This window comes from Equus przewalskii, chromosome 1 (genome assembly GCF_037783145.1).
Source record: "Equus przewalskii isolate Varuska chromosome 1, EquPr2, whole genome shotgun sequence".
In the NCBI taxonomy this organism is placed as follows: Eukaryota; Metazoa; Chordata; class Mammalia; order Perissodactyla; family Equidae; genus Equus; species Equus przewalskii.
This window is the reverse complement of record NC_091831.1, coordinates 160991435-161013259: the sequence shown is the minus strand read 5'-3', so window position 1 is coordinate 161013259 and position 21825 is coordinate 160991435. Positions and strand designations below refer to the sequence as shown.

Here is a 21825-nt window from a genome sequence, read left to right as displayed (position 1 = left end):
ATCTCTCTTGCGCCCCACCCTCCCTATCCTTTTCTCTCTCCCGTTGAAATTCTGTGTATAAAGCTATTTTCTTAGCAGCATGTGTACGAGGAAAGATGCTTTTTCCTCTCTGCTCTGGGAATGTGACTTGTATATAAAAGGTGAAAACAAAAAAAATAGAAGAAAAACATACGAGAAAAAGAGGAAACGTTTTCAAGAAAACTTTGGCAAACATCCGGCATGGGATGATTAGAGGTGTGGTGTCATGCATTTTAGGGATTTACAGCCAGGGTAGGTTGGCTTTAGTGCAAACTATGAATATTTTCACCAGGAGTTAATATAGCCAGAAATACCGCCGCCTCTCGCCTTCCAACATACTCTTTTACACCCAGATACCCTGGCCTGGAGACAGCATGTACATTCACTGTAGTAGACAGGAGCTGACTCTAAGCAACTGTCCTTACCGGGAACCCTGTAATTTAGGGGACAAAAGAGCCTGGCTGACTCTGCTGACTTAGGTCAATCAACATGCTGCTGGAGGGTGCACCATTCCACGGTGCCAGCGGCTGGAAGCCTTCCTTCCCAACCCCTTTCTCAGACCAGAATTCCTCAGCAGCAGCACTCCCGCTCGAGATGCACAATGGGCCATTCTGGTGGACAGGGCTGAGTCAGCATGGCCCTACACCGAACGCTAGAGGTGAACACCAGGTCACCCAGGGTACATCATGCCGCTTCTCCCGGGGAATAGTAGACCCAACTCAAGTGCCTGGCACATCAACACCTATCTTGCAGTACACCCCCAACCCCTTGACAACTCTGAAGTGAGCCCAAATCAGTGGCTCTTAAGATTGGTCTTTCATGGCTTGGGGCAAAGGCCTAGGGTTTCTGACGTACATGGGTCCTAAAGCATCCAAATTCTGGTCCACCTACTTACTGCCAGGGTCAGTACCAGGAGGCAGGAGGTAAATGAGCTGGGCTGTCTCTGCTCTAAAGCAGCATCTGTGTGAGGATGGCTTAAGGTAGCCAATTCTCAACTAGGAACAAAAATCAAAGTCTGCTGGAACAACATGAGAAAATCTGAAGACTTAGTGGCCAAACAGGGCAGAGTCTGCAATAGGACCACAAAAAGAAACCTGTTCTGGGGCCGGCCCTGTGACTGAGTGGTTAAGTTCGCGTGCTCCACTTTGGTGGCCCAGGGTTTCACCGTTTCGGATCCTGGATGCCAACCTAGCACTGCTCATCAGGCCATGCTGAGGCAGTGTCCCACATAGCACAACCAGAAGGACCTACAACTAGAATGTACAACTAGGTACTGGGGGGCTTTGGGGAGGAGAAGGAAAAAAAACCCTGTTCTTCCCCCAATCCTCTAGCCCCTGGAATGTACTTACTTACTTGTACAAGAAGCTTGCGCAAGAACCAAGAAAGCCAATTATTCCAGGCACAATAGCATCCACCTGCTTAATTCCTTCTATTTGTTCCTTAACCACTTTCAGGGCTTATAGTCCAGATCACTGATTCCCCAAATCTCTACCACCCTGATCTGTTTTAAGACACATTCGCTCATCCAATTATTCATTCCTGTATAGATACTCACACCTGAACTACGAGCTCTCTGTATATAACCACACCAACGAAACAAACAAGCAGACTATCAGAAACAGCAGCAGAACCATGTAGAGAGAGCTACAGGGACACACAAACGTGAGCAAGGATGGGCCCATGGCCATATAGGCATAAGGGACATGCTCCCAGACCCATCACCCACACTCCCATAAGTAGAAACACTCTCCAATACATACTAATTTTCTTCACACAACAGTAGATAGGAAAAGCTTATAAACAGATAAAGTCAGGGGAAATGTAACCAGTGTCAGGAAAGGGGACCAAATGTTGAATATTAATCCACGGGGAAAGGACCTTAAATTATTCTGGAGTGTGACGCTAGGGAAGGAAGAGAGGTAGAAGAGAAAACAGGAGGAACTTTGGGGAAAACTCTTATGAAACATAGGGGTAAACTGAGCTGGGACTCTGTGTTATAGGAAGGGCCAGGTACTGGGGAGCATTTCTCTCCAGGCTGCAGTGGGAAGCTCAAACCACCAGTTGTAGCAACTATAGTCATGCACCACATAACGACATTTCAGTCAACAACTGAGTGCATATACGACCGTGGTCCCATAAGATTAGTACCATGTAGCGTAGGTGTGTAGTAGGCTATACCATCTAGGTTTGTGTAAGCACACTCTATGATGTTTGCACAATGATGAAATCATGCAGTGACGCATTTCTAAGAACATGTCCCTGTCGTTAAGCGACACGTGACTGTAGTGAGAAACTTGTAAGCCACAAGGATGTCATTTCTAGAGGATTGAGTAAGGAAGAAATGCTCCAATACCAAGGAAGTTCTTGCTACAACAAGAAAAGCTATAGACTCAGCCTCAGGGTCTACAGGATTACAGCTTGGAGACACTGTGAAAGGGCAGATAAAAGAAAAGTGAGAGAGAGGACATTTGTAGAAAGACCTAGACCATGGCTTGTCAAGTTTGGGGAAAGATGAGAAGTGATCCCCAGGGAAAGCCTCCCAGGGAGAGACTACACTTTATGGAAAGAACATAAAATTGGGTGAGGAGCCACGCCATCATTCTCCTTCAGATGGAGGACCCAGACAGCCTTCCACACAGAGGACAGACAAGGGGTGAATGGCATTATTCCCTGTCAGTATTCTGAGCCTGGTGTTTCTTGCAGCTTCCTAGCATGGAGAGGGGTCTGGCTAGAAGCTAGTAGGGAAGCAGGTTGATTATCGCTGGACCAGAAAGAAGGTGATAGGGAAAGGTGAGCCAGGACTGACTCGTAATCTTATCCAACTATACACACACTCTTACACAAACGGTGGCTAAAACACCGAAACAAGTAATCAGCAGGACACAGCACTGTTCCACATCCACAGTCCCTCCTTGATATCCAACCCTGCGCCATGTCTTCTCAGCTAGACTTGAAGAATGGCCTATGCTGTGCTCACTCCTGGATAGCCCCCCAGTGCTCAAACCACAGCATCATCTGCAGCTTGCTAAGTGCTGGCAGTAGGCTAGGCCATGTACTCTGCTGACCCCTACTTCCTCTACCCAGTACCCAGACCTGTGTCCTTGAAGAAGTCACCGAGACCCAACCTGTACCAAGCCACAGAATCCACACAAATCTGACCCAACCACAGAGAGCAATCTCCTGGCAATGCTCCTAATCTAGTGGTTCTCAGTGGTGAGTTTTCAGAAACATAGGGCAGCCAACCATCAGAATCCGGGGGTGAAAGGAAGAGTGAATTTTGAAAGTGATCCCTAAAGGATTCTTCTGTGATAACTATTGCCAATGAGAAGCACTGTTCTAACAAGATAAATCTGCCTGATTGGACCTCACGATCTCTCCTTTTCCTCCTGCTGCCCCCACCCAGAACACACATACAGAGAGATCACATGCATGACAGCATAAAGACATGAGTATGGTTGGGGAGGAAGAAGAATGATGCAAAAGGCATGGGAAATCCAGACTAGATCAACTATCCCACAAGGTGACTGCCATCTCTTAGAACAGTGTTTCTTAAAGTTTTGTCCACCTGTATCACAGTCACCTGAGTGCTTGTTTAAAATGCACATTCCTGGACCACACCTCAGACCAACTGAGTCGGAAACCCCTGAAATGATTCTGTGCTTTCTGGAGTTTGAGAACCACTGATCTAGACTGCTCAGCCCTTATACATCTGTGACTGGCCCCAACTCTCCAGCACCCAGCACCCCACCCTGCTACACCAGGGGCTGCCACACAGGAGCCTGGCATCACCTCAGATTTTCTTCTTCATTACGCTGACATCACCCCCACCTCCAACATTCTGGAAATCTGACTGTGTCTTCTGCTTATGCTAGCTGATCTTGAATAGGAGAAGATACAAACTTTATCCACTCACCCTTTGGCTGCGTGCCCCCTGCTTCCTCTGCTGCGGAAACCACCCTGCTTCTGCTGAAGCTGCCATCCACTTCCAGAGATGCTGAAATCAGAACTGCCCCAGCCCCAAGCAGCTCAGCTCAGCATGGCACTGGCTTTGCTTCCCTGTAGGCAGGTCCTATCCCCATTCAAAGCCACCCAGCCTCCCCCGACATCACCCAGAGCCAAATCTTCTATCCCAAGATCTTCCTAGTCACTGACCCACAGCCTCTGGCTACCTAGGAAGCAAGGAGAGCCCAACCTGCTAGAAGTCCTTCCAGATGGAGGCTGAAGGTCCAGTTTTATGGGACTGCCAATGGCAGTGCCTCTGGAAACATAGGGCTGGTCACCACAGATGCTGAGGACTCTCCTCCTAGGGGCCTTCCTCTCTACCAAGGCTCCCTGCTGATCCATGGTCTCCCTTCCGGGGGTGGATTTCAAAGATAGGGAAATTTATCCAGCTCTAATTGGGGTGCCATTGAGAAATTTCCAAACACAAAATCTCCTTGAATAGTCTTTCTGGAAGGACAAGTCCCAGGTGCCTTTGTCTTCCTAACACCTGCTCACCTCTCTAGGCCTAGAGCACCTCTCCATCTTTCTAGGATTGTTATTGAACATAGGCCTTTTAACAAGGGAGAAAGAATTGGTTTGTCTCAACCACAGCTCAGTTAATCACAAGGCACAGGGCAGAACAAAATACATACAAGCACAAACCATCCCACCACCCAACAGCAGGACCTGAAGATCTCTCTTTCCTATATTTTCCCTCCCAATCTCTTCTGCCACCATCTTTGTGACAACACAACTGGCTGGCCTCTCTCCAGGCTCTCATTTCTCCCTCCCAAGATTTTCTCTGTCCCTGCTGCCTAAAGAGGTGTATAGTCCACTGGCCTGGAGACTTGGGTGTGACTCTCACCTGTGCCCTTGTCCCTCTGTGCTCCAGCTTCCCTTGGACTAGCTGCTCAAACACTGAGTGTGGTACCATCTAAATCCCTTTCTTGGGGGCAGTGAGGGTGGGAGGGAGGTGGGCATCTAGTTGGGAGGAAGGCAGAGTTGGGGTTGGCTAGAGAGCAATGATGCAGCCCAGCTGTTGAGGGCATCCTCCCATGCCACTCCCAGCATGGAGCACCGCCCAGTGCCTGGCACACTTATAGGCGCCACCCCTCTCTCTCTCTGCCACCAAGTGGCGGTCGTGAGCATGTTTGGCGGCTTTGGGTTTGCCGCAGTACCAGGATCTGAGACACTGTTCACGTGCCAGTGCAGCACTGCCAAGTGTGGCGGCATCTAGTTGGTTGGGTGCCAAGCAGTAGGACCCAGGTGGTGATAGAGAGATGAAAGAGGGGTGGAGTGGAGGGAGCGGGAGGAGAGGAAGGCACCAGGGAGAAAATCAGACACCTCACTTGTTAGAGTGAAGAGTCCGAATGGGATCCCCAGAAAGGTGCCCTTCCCATTCTAGATCCCAGCTCAGCAAGCAAGCCCTTCCCTCCCATACCACGCCCGCATAGTGACATATACAGACCAGGAAGAGGACTTGGCCATCTTCAGCAGGAAACTGGCTGGGGGCCAGGCAGGACTGCCAGCACTCTCCATCCTTCTTCCTTGGGGTCTTGGCAATGGCGCGCATCCTCCTTTGTGTCCTCACGCCTCTCTCCGTCTGTCGCTCCACTCCCATGCCTAAGAGGGAACGGGTAGGAGGTCCTGGCAGAAAAAAGTCTGTTCTCCCAAACAACTCACACATACACAAACCCCACCCCACCCCCAATATCTCGCTCCCTCCCTTCTCAGTCCTGGCACAACAACCCTCTCAAGCAGATTGGCAAGAGACACTGCCACCCTCCCCCATTCCACACAATGCCAGAGCCTGTGCCAGGCTCCTTGGGCAGTGCCAGCACCACACACCTCACACCCAGGCCCCTTCCTCTCCTTCAGTGCTCTGACAAAGGGCCAGACTGCCAGCCCACGCGCTCTCCTGGGGAGCAGTGGCAAGACCCCTCCTCCTTGCTCTTCGGCGCTTGCTTGGCACTTCCCTGGCTACTCTTTCCACCACTTTACTTTCCCCAACTGGAAGAGGACTAACTACTCATAGTCCAACCAGTTCTCAAAGCTGTGCCCTAGGAGGACAACAATATCAGCAACACATCCCTGCCCCTCCTCTCTGTCTGCTGGGGCCCCTGTTGCCACGGCCCCAGCTCAGGGCACCAGCCTGGCGATGTGATGCCAATGGCTCCCGGGTACTGAGCCTTCCTCCCAGAGCACCAGGACTCCTGCCGCCGCCCTCTCCCCGTTCACCTCCTCCCACCTCCGCGGGCACGAGGATGGCAGCTGCAATGCCAACGCCTCTAAGCAGGCAGCGTGGAGCAACTCATGCACCCTTCTGCCCTCCCAGGCCCTCAACATCTCCCTTCCTTCTTCCATTTCATCCCTCTGTCCTTCTGGTTGGACACTAGATTGGCAACCGCAGTGCCAACCCCCACCCATGCCCAGGAGGCTCACATACAGCACGCACTTATGCGTACATGTACATGCGCGCACACACACATACACACACACACACACACGGCCCCATGAGTGCCAGGCAGCGGTGGCAGACACACAGCAATGCATAGTGACTGGTCTACCCGAGGAGGCAGCCAGGTTCGGCACCTGATCCAGCACCCATTTGGGATTGGGTGGGTAGGCGGGCGGGCAGGCGGGCGGAGGGGTGATGGAGGCAGACGATGGCCCTAGGTTGGCAGCGGATGGAGCTGGGAGAATGGAGGGAACAGATGCTCTTTGCCCAGCCTCCCTCCCTCTCTCTCCGAGATCAGTGCCAAGCTGGGGGGATGGGGAGAGGGGAGGATGGGGGAAGGGTGGCATTTGGAAAGCTGGCAGGCGGGGGGAGCTGGGTCCGCCCAAGCTGGGCAGTGCCGGCACTGGCTGCCGCCTCTCCCCTCTGCCATCTGTCTCACTTCTCTCCCCACCCCCTTTCTCTCTCTTTCACTCTCTCTCCTTCATCCACAGCAAAACGAAAAGAGGAAAACAGGGTCCTCATTCCACCCACCCCCAACCTCTGCCCGACCCCTCTCCTCCTCCCCACAACTCACCACACCATACCACCACCAAGCCATCTGTGCTCTCTCCTCCTGGCTCGGTCACCTTCTTTTACTCGCCTTCGCCCTCACACCAAAACGGGTGCAATGTTTTAAAAAAATATATACATATATATTTTAAAAAGCAACTTAAAAGGAAAACTATTTTCTTTGGGAATGTCCTGTCCTTCTGAGACTGAGTCCTCTGTGCCAATATTTATGGCAGGAAGAGGGAGGGGCCCCTGTCCTCAGCTGGTGCCCATGAATCCCATGCCAGAGAGGAGGGGTGCCTGGGGTGGGGGGTGGGGGGGTATCGGGAGAGCTCTCTTCTCTCTGCGCCTGTGGTGGTTTCTTTTTTTCTCTTCTTCCACTTCCGGAGCAGGTTCAAACAGATCTAGAGCCTTCCCCACCCCCAGTTCCCAGGGCCCCTGTGCCCTTCTCTCCCTGCTTTTATTTTATTCCTCGATCACCCTTTCCTTTTTTTTGTGTGTGTGTGTGTGTGTGTGTACGTGTGCGTGCGCGTGAGTGTTTGCATCCATGGCGGTGGGCACCGTGCCAGCCACCGCACAGCCATCTGCGATGCCTTCTGCAGCCTCCGCTACTTCTCCCTGCCACCTCCAGCCCCCATCTCCCTTGCACCCCAGCTCCCCACCCCCCAGTCCCCAATCATTAATTAGCTACTGAATTAATTAAATCGTGAATGCTAATTAACATTCCTACAGGGCTGGCTGCCAGGCTGGGGGGCAGAGGGGGTGTGAAGAAGAGATTGGGAGATTGGGATGGGGGAGGAGGAAGGAGAGTCTGTCTGCTTAGAAGAACTGGGGGGAGATGGTAAGAACCAGAAGAAGGACAAAGGAGAAAGAGGGCAGAACGACAAGACTGGGGCATGGGAAATGGGGTGTAAAAAGTGTGCGAGTCCAAATGAGTACAACTCAGCCTTTCCTGCCCAAATAAGATAGCGAATTCCTCATTCCTAAGCTCACCTTCCAGCCTGGCCCAGCCTTGAGAAGTATATATGCCTAGGCTGGGGGACTGTGGCAACTTTTTTCCTGTCTCTTATAGACAAGCAACCACAAACCAGAGAGTCAACAGCTACTCCCTGTTAGTCCAGCCACAGTGACCCCCAGACCAGGTCACCAAGAGAAGGCTCTAGGCTCAGAGGAGCCCCTGTTGACTTGCCCTTCTCCATCTCTCTGTCAAGGTGAGCATGTGCTGCAGGGAGACGTAGGGGTTTGATCTGGGGACCCAGGAGGGGTGTCAACTCAATGGGAATTCAACAGCAAGTAGCACAAAATCACTGGCACTGCCTACAAGGCTGCCCTAGAAAGACTGTGACAAGACTGCCAGCCTCTAGGATTCAAGTAGAAAAAGTGGACATTCCTACCCTTTTTGAAGGTCAAGAATTTGGGAAAAAGTGAGTAAGGGCCATCTAACTTTCTGTTGTTGTTTTTAAAGAAAGAGAGGTGAAACTTCTTTCTGGAGGTGCTCTATGAAACACTAATCTGATGAGATGCTCCTCAGAAAAATGGATCCCACAATCAAATTAGTTTGGGAAATACTGTGTATTCCCCCCTCTTAAGAGATTCAAAACGCATATTGGGGTGAGAGATGCTCTGAGAAGTCCTGGAAAAAAAAGCTGTTGAATGTGTCTAACTCACTGATACTCAAACTCAATGGGCCACAGAACTCTCATTTCTAAATTTTCTAACTTAATTAACATTATTCCCACAGAAGCAGTGTTCCGCTTTGGGGAAAATTCTACCAAGTGATCAGAGGTGGTTCTGGCCTGGAAGCTGGCAAATGGATTAGCTGGCCCCAGGTCAGCTGAGTCCCAATACTCCATAAACAAGGGGCGGCACCAGGCTCTGGTCCTCCAAACATAATGCACCAGCTAAAGCTGGCAAAACCATATCACTCTTTAGAGTCACAGACCCAGACTTTCAGAGCTGGAAAGAGACCCTAGCAACCAATAAGTCTAATTCCTGAATTTTACAGATCAAGCAACTGAGACTCAGAGAGGTGAAGTGATTTGTCCAAGGTCACAGAGCCACTAAATGACAGCACTGACATTAGGACCAACATTTCCTGACCTTTAGCCTAGCTCCATTTCTCTATTTTCTGTTGCTAAAACTCCAGGACAAGGCCAGCATGGGGTGTATCGGTTACATATGCCCTTAAAGAGCTTCACGCAGACCCCTTTCCCTCTGTTGACTAAGGCCTGGGCCTGGTCTTTTCCACTGCTGCTTTTTGCCTTTATTTCCACCTTTGGAACCCTGCAGCCTCTACGTGCCTCTGGAGAGCTGATTCTGTCTTCCTGTAGGAGTGGGGATGGGGGCAGAATTTATGTTTTACAAAATCTCCTAGGTGTTCCTGATGACCTGGATTCAGAACTTCTCTTCTAGGATGCCCCCTACCCCCCACTATATACCACTGCTATCAGCCCAAAACTTCTACTCCATTGCCTCAATCCCATTCTGGTCAGGAAACCCCAAATGTCTCTGGGGATATCTCCTACTGTCTTCCTAACAACTTTCCCTTTTCCTGTCCTTCTCACTTTGGCATCTGGAGTCCCTGAAGTCACTTAACCTCTCCGTCAGAGGTCTAAGAGGACAGACTGTCTTCAACATGCAGGCACACATGACTCACTAGTATGAGGAGATCCCAGAGCCAGCCTCGGAGACCTGCCGGGGCCCAGAGCCTCCCTGAGCTTCTGAACATTCAGCCTCCTGCCACAGAGTGAGCCCACCTTTTCTTGCATGGCCCTTTGGGGAGCTGGAGAACAAAGGAGAAAGGTAGAGTCTAGCTCATTTCAAAAGTTGAAGAACATTATTGAATTGTTTTTGCTTTCTGGGTCCTATTGTGTGAGCCTGCCCCACTTCACACCCATCCTCCCAGGATACAGACCCCCCCACAACTTCACAAAAGTGATGACTCTCTTCACAAGATAACTCACCACACTATTTTAAAGAAAGAATAGCTTTGAAATACAATTTTGATTTGCCAAAGAGATCTACATCCAAACATCCAGGAACGATGAAGTCCTTTGGAGCTCTGGAAGTCTATGAGTGCACTGGCTGACTCCATCTCCTCCTTCCCTCCCATGCTCCTGACAGGATAGTCCTTTGGCACTGAGCTGTTGGAGCCACTTCAGAGTGTGACCCACTGTCTACCAGCTGACTACCCCTCTAGCTGAGAAACCACCTTATAAAAGGGGACAAAGTGGAGTTAAGAGAGAGAGCAGCCAGAGGGAGCAAGAGGTAAACCTAAATGTTCTCATAGGATGCATTTTTTAAAGAAAGCAGTTGAAGGCTGCTTTTATCCCTGGGGCACATCTTTGCTAAATTACTCCCCCTCAGTGGTCAGTGAGAGAGGCCAATGTCCAGCTTTCCAGGATCATGGATTCCTACCCAGTTCACTCTCCCTTCGAGAGCCTGTTTTCTCTCTCTAACACCCAGGCACTGAGCCCTTGTCAGTAGCAGAGGTACTCAGAGCTGCGATATAAATGATGATTATTCTACTATCAAATAACATTGCCAAGCCTGGCCGGCTCCCTACAACGGTGGCGGCAGAGGCGAGCTACAAAATTCAATATTGATAAACTGTATATTGTCTTCCAGAACCATCACTCTGCCTGACAGCCACTCTCCAAGCCTCCCACCATTAGCAACAAAGAAGGGGGAGATACTGGTTGGTGATGGCTCCTGGGGGGCAGGGAGAGTAGGCAGAGGGAAAACCAAAGGTGGCCAGGGAACCCTGGGGAAGATGAGAAGTCCTCAGTGCCCACCACTTCTATAGCCCCCTACACAAACCAGCCTACTTCAACCCTTCAGACTGCCCTGACCCTGTCCTTCTGGAGGGTTAATCTCAAACAAAACTGCCCAGAAAAATCTAATACTAGTGAGGAGGAAGGGGCCTAGTCTGGTCCCATCTCTGCCACACCTTCAGTGTGGCACTTCACTTCCTTGCATTTCTGCTAAAAAGAAGGGAATGTGCCTAAGGTACCTTCCAGTGCTCACCTTCTCTAATTCTGCAGTTTAGCACATGTCTGCTAAGGCTACTGTCAGATTTTTTTAGGTCCTAAGCACTAAAGAAGTAGGGTTATGATAGTAAGTTTTCTAGGAAAATGTTTAGGACTGTGAGCCCCAGACTGAAGGGCACACCAGACCTGCTCCCACTCCAAGACCTCTGCACTCTGTTCTCTGGGCCACTGGGCACTTCCCCGGACAACGGCACGGCCAGCTCCCTGTGCTCCTGCTCTTTGCTCAGTGCTCAGGTAGGAGGCCTACCCAACCACCCTGTTTAATACTGACACTTGCCCCCACCCCCCGCCCCCTTCCCCTGTTCTACTTTTCCTTTTTTCCACTGCATTTATTACCTTCTAGCATACTATACAACTGAACTTATTTATTACGTCTGTTGTTTATTTTCCATTTCTTACCTCTGGCATGTAAGCTCCACAAGGGCAGGGATCCCTGCTTTGCTCGTGAATGTATCCCAAGCACCAATAACAGCGCCTGACACATAGGAGGTGCTCAAAAAATATCTGCTGAATGAATGAAGCTAAGGTGAGGATGGTACACGTTTGGGTCAGACCCACCTGACTAATTCCATCACTTGCGGCTGGGGGCAGGAAGACGGGTCATTACTTCTGTGCTCTCTACCTTCCGGCAGGATGGCTGCTGGATGCCCCACATCCTCCTCCATCTCCAGCACAGTCTCGAGAACACGCTACTTATGAAAACCTGGATGTTTAAGTGGGATGTTGTGGGCTGAACCCCAACCACCTTCCCAAGTTGCACTCAGTAAGGTTGCTCAGCCCTCCGCCAGACTGCAGTCCCTAATCCAGGCCATCTCAATCTGAAACCCAACCTCTAAGGCCATGATTCTCAACTTCAGTCAGCATAAGAGTCACCCAATAAGCTTGTTCACAACACTTAATCTCAGGCCCCTGGTTCTATAGGATAAGGGAAGGACGCAGGAATATGCATTTCAGCAACTCTCCTACCCCCAAGGGAACTATAATAAGAGGTATTGCTTGGGTCACACCTTGAGGAACTTTGGTGCAGACAGATAGCTAAGTGACTTATTAAGTGAGCCTTATTGCTGTCTCTTCTCTGAATCTACCTAATTTCAGGACATAAGTGGCTCTGCCCAGGATTAGGACCAGAGGAAATGGACCTGTGCGGTGGGCTTGCCATTTTCTTTTCCACCAGAGTTGCAAAAAATTAAAATACCACTTGGAGAAACACGGAAAGAAACTGAGGAAGGGAAGGAGGGCAGCAGTGTGGCACTAGGGTAAAGCACATCTCATGGGTAAGGTCATGTCCCAGAGTGTCTTGACTCTGCACCTTCTATTTTTGACAGCCTCTTTAGCACTTAGGCGCTAACTTTAATACGTCATCTTGGAAAGTAAGCAGATAAAAATGAGCATGTCTAGAATGATGGAAGTATCTACCTCTGTCCATTTTATATGGGGAAATCCAGCATAAATCAGGGGAGTGGCCTGGGCCTGGGCTCAGCTGGAGTGCTTCCAAGGGCTGGGCCCAAAAGACTTTTGCCCAGACAGGCTCTAACAGACAGAACTGAAAGAGACTCAACATTACAACTACCAAGGGCACAACTTCTTGGGGCAACTCTGCCTGTCCAGGAAGGGTGACAGTTAAGCAGATGTTCCCAAGAGATGACACAATGATCATCAATCAGACCTCAGCACAGACCTGGATTCTCAAAGATAGAGGTCTGGGAGAATGGAAACAAGCCAGGAGCAAGAAGGGATATTATGGCTGTCCAGGAGTTCTAGGAGCAAGATGAGGGCTCTGGGAGCCTAGGGGCAGAGGAATCTAGGCAGTTCACCACTTCCTCTGTATGAGGCACTATGTTAACTGATCTAATTTAACAGTTCTGTGAGACAGGGACTATTATTACACTCATTGTACAGACAGAGAAACTGAGACAAGGAGAGGTTAACTACTGAGAGGAGCAGCTAGAATTCCAACCCGGCAGCCTGGCTCCTGAGCCCATTCTCTTAACTGCCTTGCTCACCCACTGGTTCTTGGCCTAAAGATGGGCTGGGAGTTGCCCCAAGTGACAGATCGAAGACTAGTCTAAGTCTCCTGAACCCGAGGACAGCGCTGCAGTTCAAGTCCCTCACCAAAAAGCCAAGAGCAGAAAAGAATTTTATAATGTCAGTGAGGTTCACACACCCCCTCAGTTAAGGGAACTTCTAGGTTCTCTAATTAAGTTGGTTCTCTAGTATCCTATTCTAGAAGCTCTGAACCTGGGATACTTCTAGTCCAGTGGGTCTAGATACATTTCACCATCGTTCAACTAATGAGCACCTATTCCATGCCAGGTACTGTGCTATGCCTGCAAAAGAGCAACGGTGAGAACAAGGAACTACGAGGAGATTGCTGCTGTGCAGTATGAAGCATAAGGCAGAGACACACAGGAGGCAGATCGAAGGGCCTTCCGTGTATACCACATTAAGGAATGTAAACGTTACTCTGAAAGCTATCAAGAGCAACTGAAGGATTTTTAAGCAAGGGAATGATGGTAATATTTGTGCTTCAGAGAGATTACTTTGGTGGCTAGATTTGAATGTGGACAAAATGAGAGGCAGGGGTGATAACAGGAGGTTGTGGTTGGTTGAGGTTAGAAAGGATTAGGAACTGAACAAAAACAGTGGTAACAGGAAAGGGAAGTAATATCAGCTTTCCTTAACTGATGGTAAATAGGTGTGAGTGAAGAGAAAAATCCAGGTTCTGTGCTTGAGTGATCAGGAAGATAATGGAACCACCAACTGGGAGAGTAAACAAAAGAAGTAGATTTGATGGGAAAATAATGGAGTTGGCTTTAGAAATGTTAAGCTAAAGTTTATTTAGATCATCCAGGTGGAAGTACCCATCATGCAGCTGAATATAGGAGTCGGAAGCTCAAGGAAGAAATCTGAGCTGAAGATACAGATTTTGGAATTATTAGGAAATCGGTGGAGTCGAAACCTTGGGAATGAATGACATCAACCAGGGAGAAAATGCTGAGTCAGAAGTGAAGAAGACCACAGGCTCTTAAGATTTCTTAACATTAAAGGGGTAGAGAAGGTGCTTGAGCCAAAAGAGACCAAGAAGGAACATAGAGATACAAATGGGAGAGTGTGTCCCAGAAGCTAAGGGAGAAGAGTTTGAAAAAGAAGAGGTCAACAGGTCAAATGCTGAGGTCCACTGGGTGTGGGCAAAGCTCAAGACCTTGGGACCACTCTAAGCTAACCCACCCAGGCTGCTGACCCAGAACACTGCCTAGGACTGCTACGTTTCATGATCCCCATTTTAATGTCACTGAACAACAGAAACTACTTCTTTATTCATCTTGAAGTTCAGTAGAGAATCACGCCAGGACAAACAGCAGTGTTCCACAGAGCCACCACGGCAGGGTCACTTGGAAGTCTCTTGAGGGCAAAGACCCACACCTGAGGAAGAAGCTCATGCCGTGGACCCAAAACCCTGAAAAAGTTACTGACTCTCTGAAGACAGTCCCCGCTGAGCCTCAGTTCCCTCATCTGCAAAATGGTTACCAAATAGTCCAAGTGGTTGTGAGGATTAACTAAGCTAATTTTCCTGATGAAAAAACATCTTAGGGGCTGGCCCTGTGGCCGAGTGGTTAAGTTCATGTGCTCCGCTGCAGGCGGCCCAGTGTTTCGTTGGTTCGGATCCTGGGCGCGGACATGGCACTGCTCGTCAAGCCACGCTGAGGCGGTGTCCCACACGCCACAACTAGAAGGACCCACAACAAAGAATATACAGCTATGTACTGGGGGGCTTTGGGGAGAAAAAAAGGAAAAAAATTTAAAAATCTTAAAAAAAAAAATCTTACACTATGGCTGGCTCTTAAGAGTCACCTAATAAATGCTAATATTCATTTCCTTCCTTCTTTTATGGGCTTTAAAGACTTTTAAACCTATGATCTCACACAATTCTTACAACCTAGAGAGAAAAAGGGAAAGCTAGGCTTAGAGAAGTTAAGTACCTTACCAAAGGACACCCAGAAAATTAGCTGCAAAGCCAAGACTGGAACCCAGGGCTGCTAAGTCGCAGCCCAGGGTTTTGTCACCTGTAGCACATCAATGCCCAGAACCCTTTTATAAGTAAATAATCCTTCTATCATTAATCATTATATCTTGCATAAACCTGAAGTTTTAATATAGTAGCCTTATTCCTAACTGGACAAACCTATAGGAGAATTTGCTCTAGGGAACCTGAGCCCTCAGAACCCTCTTAGCCTCCCCAGCATGACAGAACCCAGGACCAAGCACAAGAGCAAAGGAACCTGACTCCTAGCTCTCAGATCTCTTCTTCCAAACATTATCTACTACTAATTTTATCCTTGACTTAGAAGCTGAACCCAGCTAAGCAGATTTCCAAGATCCTTCTACTTGGCAGAATTCCTTCTCAGCCAGAAGACAAGACCCAAGACCCACAATGTCCAGGGCTCACTCTAATCGCTACACTTCATTCCTTTGCTTCTGAAATGCCAGCCTACAACATACCACAAGGCAATGTTCAGTAGGTAAGCCACCTCTAAGTATATATAATATGTTAAATGGTGATAATGCTGTGGAGAAAAACAAAGCAGGGAAGGGGGATAGGGGTGTGTACAGAGGGAGTGGCAAGGGGCAATTTTAAATAGGGTGGTCACAGAGAAGGTGACATTTGAGTAAAGACGTTTCTCTGAAACAAAGATAAAATCAGCTCAAAACATCATCTGCAAGTTATTTGGCCTTTCTAGGCCTCAGTTACGTCATCTGTAGAATAGTGATACTTCAGGACCTGCCTGAAGGTTGGAGGTTGAATGCCTCTGAGCAAAGTGTTTTTGTGGATATAAGCACATTACACTTTAAGCTTTGCTTTGGAAATTTCCTGTTCTATATACAATGTGGGGTAGATATTATTCCCTCCTTACAGATGAGGTGACTGAAAGACAGGCTGATTCCCCCAAATTCAGCCAGCTGGTAAGTGGAAGAAGAGGGAGTAGAACCCAGGTCTTCTGACTCATGGTCCAGAGTACTTTTCTCTACCCTACATGGCCTGGACCGAAGCCGTGGGCAGCTCATATCTCATAACGGGATAAGGATTTCCCAACGGCATGAGCCAGACTAAGGATGGCATTTTGCATTTAGTTCACCATCTCCCTCCAAGGATTCTAGAGCACTATGGACACATTTAAGAGCTGAGGGAGTTTTGTTTCTTTAAGTGATAAAACATCACTTCACCAAGGTCCTCAGAAACGGCTTTCCTTTCACTGACAAATCCTAGTCAATCAAGTAATATTTATCAAGGGCTTTGCTAAGTACCTCACTCCAAGGAAGGAGCTACAGAGTATCTATTAAAAAAAAAAGATGTAATTATAGATAATTCAATTCTTGCCATTAAGTTGTTTTAACAATAATTACTAAATCGCTTTTCCTTCCTCCTTTTTAGGCCATGCAAGCTTTGCCCTGAACCTTGACCATGGGCTTTTGGGGTCAGGAAAGGAGTCTATATGCCTGATTCCCACACTCTCCCCTTGCACATGGTAGGTACTCAACAAAGCTATGGATTAACTGATCCAGCTCTAGGTAAGAAAATTAGGACTTGACTTATTATTCCCCTGTGAGAGTTCTTGCCACTTCACCACGCCAGATGTGGATGAAAGCAGATAAAGACTGTCCGTACACCTAGGTGTGACTGAACAATGCTATCAAGGCTTCTGCTCCACCAAGAAAATTCCTTAGACATAAGGCTGTGCTTGTTCCAGTATTAACTCCCCTGAAGAGTTGTGCCTCCACCATAGTATCAGCTTTCCACGTGATACTGAGTCCACAGACAATGAAAGTGCAGGCCCTGTACCACTACCACTCAGGCCCAGACTGAGGCCCCGAAATCTCCCTGACATGTCTAACGGATCCACTCATTGATCCTACATAGGACCTTACACAAACGGCCTGCTCCAGAGCACACCCTATATCATGACTATTTGAACACGCCCGACTGCCTTCCAAACTGCGAACTCCTCCATAAGAGGGCTCGTGTCTTATCCCAGCACCTAGCACTGTGCCTAATACAGAAAGCAGTGCTTGGAAAGAGTTAGTGCATGCCTAGCACATGCTACCTGTTCCAGACACCATACTGCCCAAATTACCCAGGTCTGGAATCATTCCCTCAGGGCCTTCTGCAGACAGATGTGCTTCTCTTACCCATGTTAAGTCATTATGTCACCTGGGAAGGACACCATGAGAAATCAAGCTAATTAGCAGTGATTAGCTGATTTCATTTATTCACTGTCTCCTGACAGAAATAAGGTCTTTTAGGAATGGGGGTAGGAAAAAATAAAATATGATCAAGAATGGCAGGTAAAGGTCCAGAGCACAGGGTGCCACGATGAAGAGGGATCTGGCAGCCATGCTAGTCAGCACAAGATACAACAGTCCCTGATGGAAGCTCAGGAAGCAGAGCGGGGAAGTGTTACTAACGGCACCTATCCAGGGCAATCTCTGCACGGAATTCAGCAATAAGGGAGCCAAGGATTCCAGATACTTGCATCTTTTTGCTGAGGCTGGACTCTCAGCCTTGGACCTTCCAGTTTCACCTCCTCCTCCCTTCTTCCCTCTGCAGATTACAGAAAAATCCCAAAGGCCAACCAGCCATTTTCCTCTCTCAGCAGCTCCTGGTTAGGAGGAAACAAAAGTTGGCCAACAGGATACTGGCCAACCAGAGTCTGCAAGCACAATAGGAAATAAGGGGGAGGCAATGGAGGAGCTCAAAGTACATTCCTCAGTGCTTACAGCCAGAGCTAGATCCAGGATCACTGGTTTACTGCCAGCTTGGCAACAAGTTTTGATAAGCTGGTCAATTAAGTCTCTCCAACTGAATACTTCTTCCTATCCTGTATCTCTGTAGGGTTCCTGTCCCAATTATCTCTTTATACACAAAGAAGGACAAAGAAGAATGTGTATTGGGGGGGGGGGGGTGGTGCCATGTTTTTTTCTTTTTTAAATAAAGAATGAATGACAAAAGACTGCATTGTAGAGTGGTAGAAAGGAAACTGGGCTAAAAGTCAAGAAATCTAAATCCAAGGCCTGGCTCTGCTACTCACAAGCTCTGCCACCTTGGGCTGTCCACTTTACTTCCCTGAGCTGGTTTCCTGATGCAGCTGAGGGTGCTGGTCCATGTGATAACCACATGCACTAAGTACTTTCCACATGCTAGGCACTATAAGAAATCCTTCATACTTATTTCTATATCTCATAAAAATCCTATGAAGTAGTTGTTAACTTCATTCTGCAAATGAAGCAACTGAGGCTCAGAAAGAACAGGTGACTTGCCAAAAGCTATGCAGCTGGGAAGTGGTTGAGTTTCAAGGTCGGTTTTCTCCAGCCTCCAAAACTCACTAAGCCATATGCCTTGTTAAATAACCTCCAAACTCCCTTTCAGCTCTAATGCTCTGTAATTTGTTGAATGATCCCTCATCGTCAGTTTTTATTTCATTCATCAGTTCATGGCATCAAGATCAAAATCTGGAAGCTAAATTGCCCAACTTGTACTTTCTATGGCCACAGAGGCAAACACTCCAAATTGATCAAGGATCCTAGATCCCCAGGGCTGGAAGAAGCCTCTTACCCGCTCCACATATTTCTTCTTCCATTACTCACACAGGAGAAAAATCAAGGAAGGCCTTAAGGAACAGCTTCCTGAATTCGCCTATCTCCTTTATTTTTTCTCTAATAACTATTAAGGCAACTGAATTGCTAACGCAGCAATGTTTATTTCTTCTCCTTTAATTTTAGTATTGTTTGTTTGTTTTTCTTTGTTGTTTATTTATCCTGTGTATGTGACCCAAAAGTCAGTTGGGCTTGAAGTTGCCTGTGCCCCTATCATTAGGGCAAGCCCATTCTCACTCTGGGTGCTAGCCAATGCGGCCCTATAATCAAGAGGGCTCTTGGGCCAGCCCACGGCGCAGCAGTTAAGTTCACACGTTCCGCTTCAGCAGCCTGGGGTTTGCCAGTTTGGATCCCAGGTGTGGACATGGCACCGTGTGTCAAGCCATGTGTGGTAGGCGTCCCACATATAAAGTAGAGGAAGATGGGCACAGATGTTAGCTCAGGGCCAGTCTTCCTCAGCAAAAAGAGGAGTATTGGAGGCAGATGTTAGCTCAGGGCTAATCTTCCTCAAAAAAAAAAAAAAAAAAAAAAAGAGGGCTCTTGACGAACTACCCTTCGGGGCTACCACTCAAGGTAGCCTGACTCACATTCTAAAACAAACAACAAATAGGGAAAAATAATAGCTACTAAGCAAAGAAAGTGTTCAAACAGAAAATAAGCAATTTGTTAAAACAAAGTATTGTGTAATTCTTCAACTTGCCTCTCCCTGTGCCATGGCTGTACGCAGGGTTATGCCTAAATCATTTCAGACATATTAGTGACTGCAAAAGGGAGATACAGACAGGTATGAGGATACTCCAGAAGAGACACAAGATTTAGACAATTAGACTCTTAAAAAAAAGTCTATGTATCTCAGAGAACAGGCCCAGGACAGAGGTCAGAAATAATAGGGGAAAAGTTACCCTAGAGTTTAATCTAAAGAGATCTGTCAATATTTGGCTTGTTCTGCAAGAGACCATCCAGGAGAAGCAATTAACATAAAGCAAATTCAGGGGAAGAGCTGCAGTGTGTCTGTTGCTGGCAGGGGAAATGGTCCTCTCATCACTGACGGTGAATGTATCAACTGAGTTAGTCTTTTTGGAGGGCAACTTCAGCCTCCATTAACATTTAAAAATTCTATCCAGCAATTCTACTTCTAGGAATTGATGAGAAAAATAATTCAATATTCTGTACAATAGCAGTGTTTATAATAATTCCCATCATTAGGGAAATACCTACATAAACTATAGACATTATAGTTAAATTTTAACAGCAGTAAAAAAAATTGAGGAAGATCTTTAGGTAGAGACATGGAAAGATTTCCAAGATATATTATTAAGATAAAAAAGCAAGTCACAGGGGTTGCATAGTGGTTAAGTTCAGCGCACTCGGCTTCGGCAGTCCCAGTTCATGGGTTCAGATCCCAGGCACAGACCTACACCACTCATCAAGCCATGCTGTGACAGCAACCCACATACAAAAATAGAGGAAGACTCACACAGATGTTAGCTCAGGGCCAGCCTTCCTCACAAAAAAAAAGCAAGCAAGTTATGAAAACCTATGTATAGTATGCTCCCATTTATGTAAAAATAAAATAACTATAAAACACTCCCAAACCACATCTTTTTGTATATACATAAATATAGAGAAGAGGGCCCAAATACACACAAATTTGATAACAGTGGTTACAAGAATTTGGGGAGTGAGGATCAAGGATACAGATCCCTTATCTGTATTGTTTGAAATGTGTTTTAGAAATGTATTCACAGGTAATGAATGATAACTCAAAAAAAGCCTAAAAATGAACTAAAATATAAAGATCACCTTTATATACGAAACAAAAGATGTTCAAGGTATGTTTTTATTGAAAAAAGCAAGTTACCAAACACTAGGCCTAGTATAATCTCATGATGGAGGTGGGCGGTGGGGGGCAATGAACATCAGCCTGGAGTAAGAGGCCTGAGTTCAAATCTTCACTCTGCCACTTAATGGCCCCTTGATCACGCAAGCTGCTTAATCTTTCCAAAGACTTGGTTTAAGAATTACCTAGCTCATGGGTGCTATGAGGTCTAAGTGAGAATGTCTAAAGTATCTTCCACAGAGCCTGGCACAGATCAGCACTCAATAAATGGAAGCCATTATTTGTATTAAAATAATAAATTCAGTATCAAAACTTGGATCCCTGAGATCATTTCAAAGAGAATCTTTATGACACTTGATTATGATTTAGTCTTAACATTTATCATTATTATTTTTTAAATTACTAATTCTGTGAGTTTCAGTCATTAAATTTTAGAGCTGGAAAGGATCCCAAGAGTTCATCTAACTTGGTGGTTCCCAAATCTAGCTGCACAGTAGAATTAGCTAGAGAGCTTGAGGAGGAAAAGAGGCATTCCAAGGTTCCACTTCAGACTGGATGAGAATTCTGGGAGGTGGGATCGAATGATCTCTATTTGTTACAAACCTCCTATACTTTATAAGCGCTTGCTTACACATGCAGAGAACACCTCTGGGGAGGGAAATGAGGGACAAAGGTGGATGGAAATGTCACTGTATTCCCTTTGTAGTGTATGAATTTTTTACCTACTCAAAAAATAAATCCTTTTTAAAAACTAAATAATAATAATAAGTGGGGCCAGCCCGGTGACGCAGTGGTTAATTTCACACATTCTGCTTCGGTGGCCCAGGGTTCACCTGTTTGGGTCCTGGGTGCAGACCTAGGCACTGCTTATCAAGCCATGCTGTGACAGGCATCCCACATACAAAATAGAGGAAGATGGGCACAGACGTTAGCTCAGGGCCAATCTTCCTCAACAAAAAGAGGGGAATTGGCAGCAGATGTTAGCTCAGGGTTAATCTTCCTCAAAATAAATAAATAAATAAGCTCCCCCAGGTGAATCTAATGCATTCTGGATCCACAGACTAGAATGGATGTCTTTATCCTTTGCCCTAGAAATTCCATTTCAGAAAACTGCAAGATTTATATATAAAGACGTGAGTGTCCATCATAGAAGGAAACAACAATAACAACAAATGTGGAAACATCCTAAATGTCTAACAATAAGAAATGGTTTTACAAATTAAGGTATATCCACAATGGGATAATACATATTTGTTAAGTATTTTTTAATCTGATTTTTT

The 21825-nt window shown here is 47.1% G+C and overlaps 1 protein-coding gene across 8 annotated transcripts in view; it reads right to left on the bottom strand.

Annotated features, from left to right (window-relative positions):
- Positions 1-21825, bottom strand: part of NGDN (neuroguidin) — a 63213-nt gene that overhangs the window by 23241 nt on the left and 18147 nt on the right. For 4 of the 8 annotated variants that reach the window (XR_011530444.1, XR_011530431.1, XR_011530435.1 and 1 more), the window contains 5 exons: positions 11455-11559; positions 9663-9788; positions 7032-7104; positions 5468-5646; positions 3932-4024 (listed from right to left, as the gene is read on the bottom strand). The gene's annotated coding sequence lies outside the window, so the exon portion shown is untranslated. The remainder of the gene's footprint in view (positions 1-3931; positions 4025-5467; positions 5647-7031; positions 7105-9662; positions 9789-11454; positions 11560-21825) is intronic. The other 4 variants (XR_011530442.1, XR_011530436.1, XR_011530432.1 and 1 more) reach the window with 3 other exon arrangements.